General features: G+C 41.4%; 1 protein-coding gene across 1 annotated transcript in view; it reads right to left on the bottom strand.

Moving 5' to 3' along the window:
• The window catches only part of tspoap1 (TSPO associated protein 1), a 77,672-nt gene that overhangs the window by 43,204 nt on the left and 18,804 nt on the right, over positions 1–15,664 (bottom strand). The gene's annotated exons all lie outside the window — the stretch shown is intronic.

Here is a 15,664-nt window from a genome sequence, read left to right as displayed (position 1 = left end):
CAGCTTTCAAATTAAAGGCAGTCGATTTGGCACTCAGCAAGGGAAATAGAGCTGCTGCACGTACCCTTGGTATAAACGAATCAATGGTGAGACGTTGGAGACGCCAGCGTGATGAACTGGCTCTGTGCAAAAAGACGAAAAAAGCTTTCACAGGAAATAAGAGCAGATGGCCCAAACTTGAAGACTGTATTGAAGACTGGGTGAACACACAGAGAGCAAACGGGCGAGGTGTTTCAACAGTGCAGATCCAACTAAAAGCCAAAACAGTCGCCAACAGTCGAAGATAGAAAATTTCAGAGGTAGTGCCGTTGACATTTGACCTGCCCCTCACTAGGACTGTTAACAAGCAAGGCGAATCAACCATCACGGTGAGAACCACTGGCCATGAGAGAATGAATTTCACTTGTGTGCTGGGCTGCACAGCATCAGGGTTTAAACTTCTGCCAATGGTGATCTTTAAGCGGATGACTATGCCAAGAGAAGAGATCCCAAGCGGCATCTCTGTTAAGGTCAACAAGAATGGGTGGATGGTGGAAAGCGTAATGAAGGAATGGCTGCAAGAGTGCTATGGAGAAGTGTGAAAACATCCACGATCACCAAAGGATTTCGAAGGGCTGGACTGCTGCGTGATGGAGAGGAGGACACTGCCACGGCCCTTCAGAGGGTGTTCGACTCTGACACTGACAACGAGGATTTCTTTGGTTTTGAAAGTGACAACGAAGGAGAGAAGCGGAGAGTGGATGATGAAGCCATCCTGAGCCTGTTCGTTTCCGACACTGGAGAAGAGGACTTTATGGATTTTAGTGCGCAGGAAGAAGAGAAAGATGGTGGTGAATGACTGACTTTTCTTCTTGTTAAAGCCGTGTTACTGCACCTGAGCCTAAAAGGTAGGCCAAATCTCTTTTTCTGGTGTGCTGTAGGTTATTGTTATACACTACATTTGTTACTCGTTTATAAAGCCCAGTACATGTTTCGTACTTGTAATTACCGTTACTTGTGCATATACGTAAAAAGTTATGCAAATATGTACCGGTAACTTGTTTTTCAAAATATTAATACAAGGGATGTGGTCCCAAACAGCCATCTCTTTCCCGACAATTCCCTTTGTGCATATTCTCTTACATATGGTAAGTAAACATTAAAACACCTGCGGCTTTTAGTCAGGTGCGGCTAATGTATGTACAAAACAGGAGTTTCCCCTGATTTTAGCTTGTGCGGCTAATATTCAGGTGCGCTTTGTAGTCCAGGAAATACGGTACTAATTCTGCCACAACTTTTTATTTATTTGGTTATATTTTAACACAATTTATGCTGAGAAATTGTATTCTACAATCTGTCTATTTCCATAGTGTTTTCCCCCATTTTTTCTTTCTTTCTATAGAAGATGTTGGTTTCAAAATTACTTTAACAATAAATAAACCAAGTAAATGGGGTTCAGTTTTGTTTTTATTTCACAGTGTCTCAATTTTCTGAAATCAGGATGGCATGTCCCAGTCCTAATGTATATTTAATTGTTGTATTCAGGTGTTATATTTTAAGTGCACCATGAGGTTTATAAAGTGTAATTAGGTGCTGCAGTAATATTGCTGTGAGCTTGTGAGGGGCAGCTGAACAAATCAGCAGTCAATGTGGCAGAAAGTCAATGTGGTGATCAAGTCTGTCATGGGTGTTTAGCAGCCACATGTTTGAAGCCTGGAAGAGAGGAAAACCTCAGATTGGTTGTTCATCTAAATGGAAGTGATACCACCCTGCCTCTGTGCCAGAGATGCTCTAAATGAGCCCTGAGGCTCAGACGTAAAGGTTGAGATTAGAGCTGCTGCCCACAAATGCAATGATTGCATCTAGAGCAGATGAACAGATAGCTATAAACCCAACAAAAGCTCCATCCTTACTGTAATGCAGCACATTTACATAATCTGAGTTTGGCTGCTCACATATAAGGAAAAAGCAGTTATAACTGAGACAGATATTAGCCATGGAAGATCCCAAGCATATGCTAAACTAGTATGAAATAGTCTGCCCACGGTTACCCAATGACAGCAGCAAAAAAAGACTGTGACATATTTCAGGTACTGTAAGAAGCATGCAGAAGTCTCCATGTGTGGAACACCTGCTTACCAATATGTCTACGTAAAACTCCTTATTATTAACCTAAAACCACCCTCTTTTGTATCACCACAGACAATAGGAAAACATCCTCATGACACAGTTCAGATTAAAAAAGTGAAACAAACACTAAACAATCATGCAGCCATCATCTCATTTATGTTGTCTTGGTAACTGCAGCAGACAGGTGATCAAATGGCTCCCTGGTGGGATTTTAATGCTACTGTACCTATTACTGAAGTCAACACTAATGGCCAGCTGTTTACTAAGACAGCAGCTGAGGCTCCTGTGCTCATAAAACAATGGAGATGCTGTCTACCTGGTTAGCGGGTTACTAACTACTATTTATTTTCAGAATCTGGTTGAAAAAAACCCCACAAAACCAAAAAGGAATGTGTGGCATTGGGTTACTAGATAAGGCATGATTTAGCTATAAATACAAATGTGCTTCTAAATTAGTTGTGAAAAGCTTGCAGTCAAAGCACGATCTGATCAGTGCAGGGGAAAAAAGATGCATCACGGACGGTTCTTATAATCAATACAGGCATAGAGTCAGCAAGTACATTCCCCTTAAACCTGAATGTCCTCTTTGAACTAAGCTGGCATGATCCAAGACAAAAGGAATTTTATTATTCACAAGTCTGACTTAAATGTTTGAGACGTGAACTGCTTAAGCTGTTTCAAAACTTCACATTTAAGAGGATAACATCAAGATTTTCCAAAGCAAACTGTGGTTTTGAGAAAACAATGCATTTTTCTGCAATAACCATTCAGGGTAGTTAAATTTAGTGACTCTCTCCTTCTGACATCTGCTGCTTTTACATATAAAACAAAAAAACTCTTGCAGTATAGTCATTCATGTTTTCCCACATGTTTCTTTCTTTCAGATCAAGTTCACAGTTCATAAATAAATGCAGAAAATCCCTGCAATCCTTCATCAGAGTGTTTCCACCCAGAGGAAAATATGCTATAACCCTATAATACTCTTTAGTAAAGGTAGCACAATAGCTAACCAAAGTTTAAAGAACAGATAAAAAAAAAATTGTGAGCAACACTTCATTCTCAGACTCTGTGCTTGCTGATGACACATGAATTTTTCAGGGACACACGGACAATGCCTATTATTATATAACTGTCGCAGGCTGACTTATCTATTGAGCCATACAGTTAGACATAAAAAAGTACTCTTATGGAAAAAAAAAATCCATCAATCCATCGTCAAATCTGTCTTAGAATCCAAAATATATTAATTATTTTCAAGGTATAAACTTACATATGAAAAAAACCTATGATATTTAGCAAAATTTGATAATACTTCAGCATTGCACTAACATAAAAAGATGGAACACATGTTTATTAGAGCTCTGGTAGTCTAGAAAGGAGTGAGGTTAATATAGCTTTGGGAAAAGTGAAAAATAGGAATGAAGGTCCAATCTACAAACTACAGTAACTCCTTGGTTATGCAGGAAGTAGTAAACTACTACAGTCATGTGAAAAAGAGATTAAGCACACCCCACGATCCAGTAGCTTATAGAACCAACTTACACAGCAGTAAATCAAAGTATTGATTTTCAGTTTGACTTGATCAGTCTTACACATTGTTGTGGAGAAAATTTTAACCACTCTTCTTTTTACAGCATTGTTTCAGTTTATTGAGGCTTGGGGGCAACTCATTTAAGGTTTCACTAGAGCATTTCACTGTGTTTGACAGTTGGTTTGGGCTCCTATTGTTGTGCATCTCCGCTTTGGTCACACTGATAATTAATGTGTGTATTTGATTAAAAGTACGCTAAAGAAGTGTACTTACTGCTTCCAGTGTACTTAGTTTTCCACAGCATTGCACAGTCCTATGAAAATCTATGTGCACATGATAAAAATTGAGGCATTAAAATGCCTTTTCTTTGCCTGTAAAATAATAAATATATCTGTACAATCTGCTTTATAAAAATAAAAGCTGCTCATTCTTGCCTATGATGACATTGTTCAGTTTTTATTTGTCATATGCAAGTTAGCACAGGGTCAACATTGCAATGAAATGTATTTGACGAGCAAAAGTCACTCAGCAGAATGGTACAGTAGAAGAAAAATAAATAGAAAAATAGTAAAGAGTAAAATATTAATGAGATGCAGTAAAGAGAAAAGAGATTTTTCAGTTAAGTGACTAAATATATATGTATATATAAATATATGTACACACTAGTGATTAAATAAAGAAAATCTTGAATAGGAATGTGATGGGGGGGGGAGCAGATGGGATATTGCACAGGAATGAGCAGCAGTACTGAACAGTACAAAAGTTTTTTAGTGGTACTTATTACAGTATTGCACTTTTTTAAAATATAAATATCAATATAAATATCAGTAAAGTGGAGTGACCAGTGCAGATTAAACAGAGTACTTGTGAAACTGCAGGGTAGCTTCTGAGTGCGTCCTGTGGACTGTGTTGTGTGTGTTTAAGTGTTGTGGTTGAGGTGTCGTATGGCTTGATGGTTAAGTCTTGTAGTCCGAGCAGACAGACTCCTGTAACGTCTGCCAGATGGTAACAAGGAGAACAGCTGATGTGCTGGGTGGCTGTGGTCCTTGATGATGCTGTGTGCTTTACGGAGGCATCGCTGAAGATAAATGTCCTGAATGGCCAGTGATGTGCTCTGCTGCCTTCACTACCCTCTGTAGTGATATACGGCTGCTGGGAGAGCAGCTTCCATACCAAACTGTAATGCAGCTCGTCAGCAAGCTCTCGATCGCACACCTGTAGAAATTTGAGGTGATATTCGCGTTCATGCCAAACTTCCTCCGCCTCCTCAGGAAGTAAAGCTGCTGGCAAGCTTTCCTGATTGCAGTGTCTGTGTGAAGGGTCCAGGAGAAGTCCTCGGTGATGTTGACTCCAAGGAATTTGAAGCTGCTGACCTTTTCGACCTTGACACCGTTGATGTGGATGGGCTGGTGTTCCCTGACTGGTCGTTTCCGGTAGTCCACTATCATTTCTCTAGTTTTGCTGATGTTGAGAGTCAGGTTATTTTCCAGACACCACTCGTACAGTGCCATCACCTCCTCTCTATAGGCCAGGGCTGCCCAATCCCAGTCCTCGAGAGCTACTATCCTGCAGCTTTTAGATACATCCCTACTCCAACACAGCTGAATCAAATGGTTTGATTACCTCTTCAGCATGCCATCGTGTTTGGCAAAGGCCTGATAACAAGCCATTCATTTGATTCGGGTGTGTGGGAACAAGGATGCATCTAAAAGCTGCAGGACGGTAGCTCTCGAGGACCGGGATTGGGCACCCCTGCTATAGGCCGTCTCATCGTTGTCTGTGATGAGGCCTATGATGGTTGTGTCATCCGCAAACTTGATGATGATGTTGGACTTGTGTTTAGCAACACAGTCGTGTGTGAACAGGGAATATAGGAGGGGGCTAAGCACACAACCCTGTGGCGTACCTGTGTTTAGGATGAGTGGTGAGGAGGTGTGCTTACCAACTCTCACCACCTGGGGCCTGTTTGTGAGGAAGTTTAGAATCCATCTGCAGATTGGTGTTTCCAGCCCAAGGTCGACGAGCTTCGTGGCAAGTTTTGAGGGGATGATGGTGTTAAATGCCGAGCTGTAGTCGATGAAGAGCATCCTTGCATATGTATTCCCTTTTTCCAGGTGAGTGAGGGTGGTGTGCATTGCCAGAGCGATGGCATCCTCCATGGCTCTGTTTGTCCGATAGGCAAACTGAAGAGGGTCCAGTGTGTCAGGGAGGGAGGAGCAGATGTGACCTTTGACCAGCCGCTCCAGGCACTTCATGATGACGGATGTCAGTGCAACAGGACGGTATCATTCAGACAGGAGACCACTGATTTTTTGGGAACAGGAATGATGGTGGATGCTTTGAGGGACGTGGGGACCACTGACTGCCTCAGGGAGAGGCTGAAGATGTTGGTGAACACGTCTGCCAGCTGGTCGGCACACACTCTGAGAAGCCGGCCCGGGATGCCGTCCGGTCCTGGAGCTATGTGAAGATTGACCTTTTTAAAAGTCCATCTCACAGCTTCTGTTTTCAGAGTTAAAGTTACAGCCTCACTGTCCTCCTGAGGGTAGAGGATCTGCTCTCTGTTGTCTGCATCAAAACGAGCATAGAAGTTGTTGAGCTCGTCTGCGAGAGATGCAGTGGGCTGAACAATGACTGTGTTGTCCTTCTTGTAGTCATTAATGCAGCGCATTCCATTCCACAGTCGCCTGGTGTCAAAGCTGTGGTAGCTGGACTCCATTTTGTCCCCGTATTCCTTTCTGGCCTTTTTTATAGACTTTCGGAGGTCATACCTGGCTGCTTTATATGCATCAGGATCCCTGGAGTTAAAGGCAGAGGTCCGCACTTTTAGCTTGGCACGAACATCTTTATTTACCCAGGGTTTCTGATTTGGATATATGCGGACAGTGGTTTTTGTGATGGTATCATCCATGCACTTTCCAATATATCCAATGACAGAGTCTGTGAGTTCATTGATGTTGCCATCAGCTGCATCCACAAATATCTGCCAGTCAGTTGTGTCAAAGCAGTCCTGTAGGACCTCCTCAGCCTCACTGTCCCATTTATAGATGACCTAGCAGCAGAATGGAACAATGGTTCTGCCTTACCAAAAGCTGGGCGGGGGAGGGGTTTGTAGCACTCTTTGAATGGAGTGTAACAATGGTCCAGTGTTTGATCACCTCTTGTGGGGAAGGAGATGTGCTGATAGTATTTGGGGAGAACCTTCTTCATGTTGGCTCTGTTGAAGTCTCCCAGCAAAATAAAGGTAGCTTCTGGATTTTTGTTCTCAAGTCCAGTAATGATATAGTTCGTCCATTCGTCCATTGGGGAATAAAAGCAGCTAATTTTATAATGCTGAAGCTCTAAAATGATCTCTAAAAGAAGCTATTGTATCCCACATCACTTTCTCAGATTCCAGTTGATGAGTTTACATTGTAAAAAGTGTAACAAATATCTGTTTGTGGCCCTTAGACTGGCAGGCTATCAAACATTCTTTGTATGATAAGAAGGCACAAAGAGTGTTAGCCTCAGTTCACAGATACATTTTTGTGTCCTTGAGAGTTACTTTTCCATCACTTAGAGAAGTCGACCAGTCCCAGCGTCCCAATCTTCCTCTAAGGACAGCCATGCTAGAGTCTAATCAATCACCTAAGAGGAAGCCAGCCAGCGTGAACTCAGCCTCCAGTTGGCTCCATTCTGATTCTAACGATCTTGGAGTCTGTCCATGTCACGTAATGGTTCATTGGGAATCATGCTCAGAAATGCACCGGAAGCTTTCTGTGGGCATGATGTTTGCAAACTACAACCAATCAAACTCCTGCTTTTCTCAGTGCCACAGAAAAGGACTGCAGGTGGCGAGGTTTACCCAGACCTAGGATACGTACTGTATTAACATTCAGGCAGCAGTGTTGTTTCCACATAGGCCTGGCTCAGGAAAGCAAGGCAGATGTAACTCGGTCACAAGAGGGCATGGATCTCTACACCAATGTCTGTCAGCAGATATTGAGCCCCGGGCAGGACAGACGGAGCGGTCTCCTTGTGCTCTGTTTGAATCTTTTTGAATATATTTATTACTGCACACATATATCTTAGGGGTTCCCAGTAATAAAAAAGCATACTGTTACAGTCTACAGCCTGTAAAGTCACAAAAAGCATTAACTTTTTTCCCCCCTCAGTTGTATTTATTAGTAGTGTTTTCAGAACGTAATATCTTTCAGTAAAAAAAAAAAATTTAAATGTTCAACTACAGCAAAAAATATTTTATCTGTAATTTAATTCAATATTAAGGGAGGCTTTATGAGACTCATTCAACAAGTCCATTCTTATTAAATTGCATTAAACTGAAAGCTTATATAGCACTTTTATTGACTGCAGCTCTGTGACAACACTTTATGCTGTAAAAAAGTAATAATAATAATAATAATAATAATAACAATAATGATAAAAATAATAATATACAGTGGGGCAAAAAAGTATTTAGTCAGCCACCGATTGTGCAAGTTCCCCCACTTAAAATGATGACAGAGGTCAGTAATTTGCACCAGAGGTACACTTCAACTGTGAGAGACAGAATGTGAAAAAGAAAAATCCATGAATTCACATGGTAGGATTTGTAAAGAATTTATCCGTAAATCAGGGTGGAAAATAAGTATTTGGTCAATAACAAAAATACAACTCAATACTTTGTAACATAACCTTTGTTGGCAATAACAGAGGTCAAACGTTTACTATAGGTCTTTACCAGGTTTGCACACACAGTAGCTGGTATTTTGGCCCATTCCTCCATGCAGATCTTCTCGAGAGCAGTGATGTTTTGGGGCTGTCGCCGAGCAACACGGACTTTCAACTCCCGCCACAGATTTTCTATGGGGTTGAGGTCTGGAGACTGGCTAGGCCACTCCAGGACTTTCAAATGCTTCTTACGGAGCCACTCCTTTGTTGCCCGGGCGGTGTGTTTTGGATCATTGTCATGTTGGAAGACCCAGCCTCGTTTCATCTTCAAAGTTCTCATTGATGGAAGGAGGTTTTGGCTCAAAATCTCACAATACATGGCCCCATTCATTCTGTCCTTAACACGGATCAGTCGTCCTGTCCCCTTGGCAGAAAAACAGCCCCATAGCATGATGTTTCCACCCCCATGCTTCACAGTAGGTATGGTGTTCTTGGGATGCAACTCAGTATTCTTCTTCCTCCAAACACGACGAGTTGAGTTTATACCAAAAAGTTCTACTTTGGTTTCATCTGACCACATGACATTCTCCCAATCCTCTGCTGTATCATCCATGTGCTCTCTGGCAAACTTCAGACGGGCCTGGACATGCACTGGCTTCAGCAGCGGAACACGTCTGGCACTGCGGGATTTGATTCCCTGCCGTTGTAGTGTGTTACTGATGGTGACCTTTGTTACTTTGGTCCCAGCTCTCTGCAGGTCATTCACCAGGTCCCCCCGTGTGGTTCTGGGATCTTTGCTCACCGTTCTCATGATCATTTTGACCCCACGGGATGAGATCTTGCGTGGAGCCCAAGATCGAGGGAGATTATCAGTGGTCTTGTATGTCTTCCATTTTCTGATGATTGCTCCCACAGTTGATTTTTTCACACCAAGCTGCTTGCCTATTGTAGATTCACTCTTCCCAGTCTGGTGCAGGTCTACAATACTTTTCCTGGTGTCCTACGAAAGCTCTTTGGTCTTGGCCATGGCGGAGTTTGGAGTCTGACTGTTTGAGGCTGTGGACAGGTGTCTTTTATACAGATGATGAGTTCAAACAGGTGCCATTCATACAGGTAACGAGTGGGGGACAGAAAAGCTTCTTACAGAAGACGTTACAGGTCTGTGAGAGCCAGAGATTTTCCTTGTTTGAGGTGACCAAATACTTATTTTCCACCCTGATTTACGAATAAATTCTTTACAAATCCTACCATGTGGATTCATGGATTTTTTTTTCACATTCTGTCTCTCACAGTTGAAGTGTACCTCTGGTGCAAATTACTGACCTCTGTCATTATTTTAAGTGGGGGAACTTGCACAATCGGTGGCTGACTAAATACTTTTTTGCCCCACTGTAGAATCTGTTTTGGCTTCAGGCAATTTCTCTTGTGCCTTCTCTAACTAAATGTACCACCCACATTGGGTAATTTCAGCAACCCTCATTGTGCACCATGACTTTTTATCCCACTGCTTCTTGTTTCCAAGCTATGTCCACCTTGGTCGATCATAACAGTCAGATGATACATCATACAAACAACTCAATGAGACCATCTTCTCTGATAAAATCCCAAACATTTTGTGCTACATGCATTTGGGTTTTGAAGCTCTCTCACTGTGCAACAGTCTGGACTAACATCCACCAATAACACCACTATTCATTCAAGTTTTCCATCTTTCAACTGATATAGCACACGATCACGAAGCTTAAGATGAACTGGGGTTTTTTTTCTATTACAAAAAATATAGACTTTTAGGTCTTTAAAATGACTACTCACTCACAGAAAATAGTTTCACACAAACACTGCCATACTTTCCTGTGCAGTGAAAGTGACTGTAAGTACGCCAAAGGAAGGGCAAACTCTGCCAATCACATGACTGTTACAGTTTTGCATCCCAGCAGATATTAGCATTACTGACCTTGTAAACAGAAGACAAAAGGGACAAAGAATACGTTTTTCAATTTTTTTCATTAATCCATATACACAACCTAATCAGACTAAAATGCAAGACAGTATACGGTTCAGTTTATTGAGTCATGGTTGGAGGTCTTGGTCAAACCCCCAACCCTGTGATTAGTGCCCCAGTCTGCTTCTCGTGTCAAACAACCCTAAAGTAACAATAAAAATGAAGTTTACAAGAGAAATCCAGCAGGATCTTATAAATGATCCCCTTGAATTGCTTTTATTAGTGAGAGCAAGCCAAAACTGACAAGGTTGAGCTTTTTAAAGAGAACAAGCTAAATTGCCTTCTGATTATCTGGGTCAGTTGGTGTTTTATATGCCTCTAAGGTTCGACATGAAAATGGGTTAGGGACTTTCTGGCCTGCCTCTCGTGGGGGTTTTACTGGAAACTCTTACCTAGGGAAGCAACACAAAAAATGCATAGAGAGACTAATTTATGATAAATAATCTTTGTACTGAAATAACTATTCTGAGCGTGTGACAGGTTTTATTTAGCACTCTTGTAAAAAAATATAAATATGTGAGGTGAGTCAAATAGGGAAGTATTAAAAACAGGTCATGTATATGAGAATAAACATTTTTTATTTATTCTTGGATTTAATGAACTTGTTTTATTAGCACTACTAAAAGATAAATATGCCGTTTACATGGCACCAATTTTCACCTTCTCCCTTTTAACCCCCTTTAACCCCATATTTCATTTCATTTCTCACTCAGCCCTCTTTAATATTTCATTTCACAGTTTTTCTGCTGCGATGTTTGCTGAACATATTAAAAACTACAATATTAGGCAAATATCAGTGCAGACATACAAATTCTGGGAATGGTAAACTAATATAAAAAAGTACAAGGACAGCAGAAGAGCATGTGTAGTAGATGATACATTTTATTAGATTTTTGAGACAAAAGAGGACTTTAGAAGATAGAACAGATCATTAAATGTTCAGAGATTTATTCTTACATATTCATAAGGTTGCAACAGCCAGATTGTTCTTTTGTCTTGTATCCATGGGGAGCTTTTGTACTAGAAACACCAACATCAGCATTTTTAGCTGAGCTAAAAATCTCCTGCTATAAGCCTCTGAGGAGACTACAAGACAAAGACACAGACGGGCAATGCTTTGCCTTTCTTAACTCTTTGCTGGGCTTAGATCATGCTTGCTGTCTTAGTGCTGACTAAGTAATAAATAAAGGGAAATAAACAAAAAAAGATAATAATAATAATAATAATGTGTATAATAATAATAATGAGCTGCATATGTTATGTCAATTCAGGTTAACGGTGATGTTTTTTTTATTCAATGTGCTTCACCACTACCACAACACAAAAACTGATATACTTAAAAATAGCTGCCTCCCTAGCAAAATGTAGATTCATTTTTATAAACACTCACTCTACAACCTCCATGTACATGCTGCTGACTTTCATTCATTGGCATGAAGAAGGCAGCCTGCTGAATCTGGAAATGTGCCTTAATTAATAGAAGCCTCATGTGCTTCTAGCAATACTGGAAGAGGGAAAAGCCTCCGCCCACAGACCCAACCCTCAATCACTGAGCGGTTGCACAGACAACTCATAAACACAGCTTTAATTACCAGCGCAGGCGAGAAAAAGAAAAACGGTAATGATGGCTTGGGAATGGCAGCCCTTCTCCTGATGCAGATACTAATGGACTTTATGGTATCAGTGAAGTGGTACAATTTAAAGTCAAATTAGTGATGCTCCTTATCTTGGCCTGCAGTAACACGAGTGGTTTGCTAATGAGGTTGTGTAAACTGCTAAGTTGTCAAATACCCTCAAAAGACATGAATCTGAATCCCTTATTCCTTCAATTTTAACAGTATTATTATTTAACATGGTCCTGATTATCTGCAGATAAACCTGCTAATGCACAAAAATTATACACTTTTATCTGCACATAATTTTTATATCATTGGAAAGATCATTTCAAAGCTTGTGTTTTAAGAGTCACCAATATCTAACTCACTTACAGGACAAAAAAACAGCAACAGCAACTGCGTAAGCATACTTGCAGCCTGTAGCACTGCAAAACTTAGGAAAGGCTGTTCAGCAAAGCTGAGGCTTTTCTCTTTAAAAAAAAAATATGAGAAGAGCAACAAAGCTGTTTGTGGCCTGGGGTGTTTTATAAACAGCAGCTCTTGCTCTACACTCATATATAAGTCATGAAGAAACCCTCTTTAGTGTCCTCTCAAATCCCTTCCTGTATTCATCACGACTCACCTCCCCCAGGGTACCTGACGGTGACAGATTAGGGGGTCCTCTCTCATACAGCAAGAACAAAGAGCCAACACAGGGCACCCCATTACTCCCCCCCACAAGGCGTCCGGCAATCTACCTCTAGCTCATACAAACGTCCACTGGGTGAGGTTGTGCAAAAACAAAATCCATTGTCTGGAGATAGCTGTTAGTCCCTTTTCATTTACCATATATGGAGGATAAAAAGAAGAATACATGTCCTTAATGTCCTTCACATGATCTGAACGTTCTAGCTTACATCTGGCGATCAGACTAGAAATCCTGATGCAAGCACATATTATGATGTATTCATTCATGTTAATTTACCTCTGGAATCAGTAGCGATTCCATGTTTGATCCAAGTATAGACATAAATATAGAGGCCATGATGACTGTGTTTAACCATTTGGCAGATGACGACCACAGATGACCACAGTAATTAGATTGCATACAAGCACAGCTTTCCATTCATCTCAAAATCCCCAAATAAAAATGCCACAACCCCCTCGTCCCCCAGAGGCTTAATAAGGTGTCAGACATGCAGAGAACATCATCTGGCCTTTTAAAAAGGCAAACATGAAAAGAAGGAGGGTCACTAAATTATTTCATTTAGTACAATGTCAGGAGAAAATGGACTGATGGGAGACAGTATGTAGTTGAGATGATTTGTGTCTCCTCCCACCCCTCCACGGGATCAATGCCAAGGGCGTCAAAAGAATCCTTCATCTTGTTGGAGAAAACTGCATATGCATACAAGCCCCTTAACCCCCTGCTATGGCCCAGCAGCAAGCAACTTAATTTGAGGAAATTTGAAGAGAGTTTTTTACGGAATTTATATTTAAAACCTCATAGATACGTCATTATGTGGATTTATGAAGTGTAATGGAGATAGATTAAAGTGACTAGAGATCATGCTCATATATTCATATCCACAGCTCTGCTTATACTGTACATTAAAATTATGTCCATACTGTATTGCTTCCAAAACACAAACTCTGTGGTTTGTGTTGGACATCATGGTATTGAGTTTAGAAAATCAATATCAAAGAGACAACACAATGGCCACATGTGTATTCTTCCAAAATGCATACGCAACTGCGGTTAAACTGCCTATCTATCTGCAACCAAAGTGAGCAAATGACAACTATGGGCACACCATTCAGCCACTTTCATTCTACAGATTGTCCTGACCTCAACAAGCTGCAGTGCATTCAGCCAGAAATGGAAGTGTTTAAAATTAATTGAAAAATTCTTCCAACCAGGCCCACAAGGACCCTGTCGCTACTCTTGGAGTTGCCAAAAATCAACCCTCCTACTCTGTCATTGTCACAGCAGTTTCCCCCAGGCAGCATCTCATGACTTGGAGCCCACTGATGAATGAGTGAAAAATTCCCCAGGATTCCCAGAGACAGAGACAGGTCAGGTACAAACACAGTAAAGCATAGTTAGCTGTTGTTGAATATTTGCTTTCTCACTCTCTCGGTCACGTTAAAGAATGATTGGACTGTCCTTGACCTCAAGTGTTAACACAACATTGCTCTGCAGTACATTAGATCAGGCAAGATCAGCTTTAAAAGCAACCATTAAAAAAGAAAGATGGCAACACAATTTAGAAGCCAGGAAGCAGATAAACTGGGGTGGCTGTAACTCAGGTGGCAGAGCAGGTCAGCCACTAATCAGAAGGTCAGTGGTTCGATCCCAAGCTGCCTCCTGGCTGCATGCCAAATATCCTTGGGCAAGATACTAACCCCATGTTTGCCTACTGGTGGTGGTCAGAGGGCCCGGTGGCGCCAGTGTCCGGCAGCCTCGCCTCTGTCAGTGCGCCCCAAGGCAGCTGTGGCTACAATATAGCTTGCCATCGCCAGTGTGTGAATGGGTGAATGACTGAATGTAGTGTGAAGCGCTTTGGGGTCCTTAGGGACTAGAAAAGCGCTATACAAATGCAGGCCATTTACCATTTGCAGGCCATACTGAACAGTTTTAGAGTACAGGGCAAACTAGAGGCGGAGGCAAGTTTCGTGATGACAGAATTTTTCATATAATGTAGACTGGCTAGGAACAGACAAGGAAAGGTCAAGTCAGACAGGCTGGGGACCATGTCGCAATGTCCAAACACCACTTTAGTGCTCCACAACAAACATTAACAAGTCCTCGTACAAAAAAATGCCCATCTGGTAGATTTTCCTGTAATGAAAGGCTGAGGTGACCTTTTTCTGATGACCACAGGATCAACAAAATGAGACTCCCTTTCATCCTGCAGGCTAAAAGCATTTCCCATTGTGAAGTAGAAAATAGGTAATCATGGGTTTAATCTTGCTAGCACGACCCAATGATGTAGAAATGTCACAGGCAGCAAAGAATGCTTGAAAAATGCCAAATACACAAGAGTGTGAATAGAGGCTGGCAGATGTAGGAGGAGGGATGACGAGATGCCCTATGTGTGATATAAGCTAAAGACTTAAAGAGGCAACCAGTGAAGAACTCTCTATAAATGAGCTAATGATTCAATCTTATCTGCAGGGGGGGGGGGAATGAGGGCATGAAAAAAAAGGTCAGGGAGCAAATGGGTTGAGCAAAGAAAGAAAAATGAATATAAACTTTAATGCTCCTGTCAAGTGTGAGATATGTAAATGATGTTCTTAGCTAATGGAGGATGTACACTAAAGACTGGCTGCAGTGCTGCAGAGAATTTCCAGCACTGCATAAATTATGGTGTTTTCAGTTTTTAGAAGCTTTCTTTATATATTTCAGGCTTTGCCAGAGCAACTGAGTAAACCTGAGAAAACGTGTGAGGACACAACCCTACCCTACATATATAGTGTTGAACAGATACCCAGTCTACTGGGTCCACAATGTTAGTAAAAGCAGCGCAACGTTTGATCTCAGTTTCAGCCAGACAGCAGAGAGGGGGGCATTCATGTGCAGGCTGGTATATGGACTCTAGGGATTACCCCCCTATAAATTATTCGCAAGAAATAACATGGCTGGCCAATATAAAACACACACATTTCCACACATGGAGGAAATAAATCTTAAATTCGTGTTACATTTTTCTGGATTGCTTGATACAATTGTCGGAAAATCAACTGCTGTGACCGTGAAACTCCATGATTATTCCA

This window comes from Diplotaxodon limnothrissa, linkage group LG10 (assembly GCF_057381915.1).
Source record: "Diplotaxodon limnothrissa isolate DT_005_m linkage group LG10, D_limnothrissa_male_GT1.1, whole genome shotgun sequence".
Classification (NCBI taxonomy): Eukaryota; Metazoa; Chordata; class Actinopteri; order Cichliformes; family Cichlidae; genus Diplotaxodon; species Diplotaxodon limnothrissa.
Note: the sequence above shows the minus strand (reverse complement) of the source record. Positions and strands in the feature narration are given on the sequence as shown.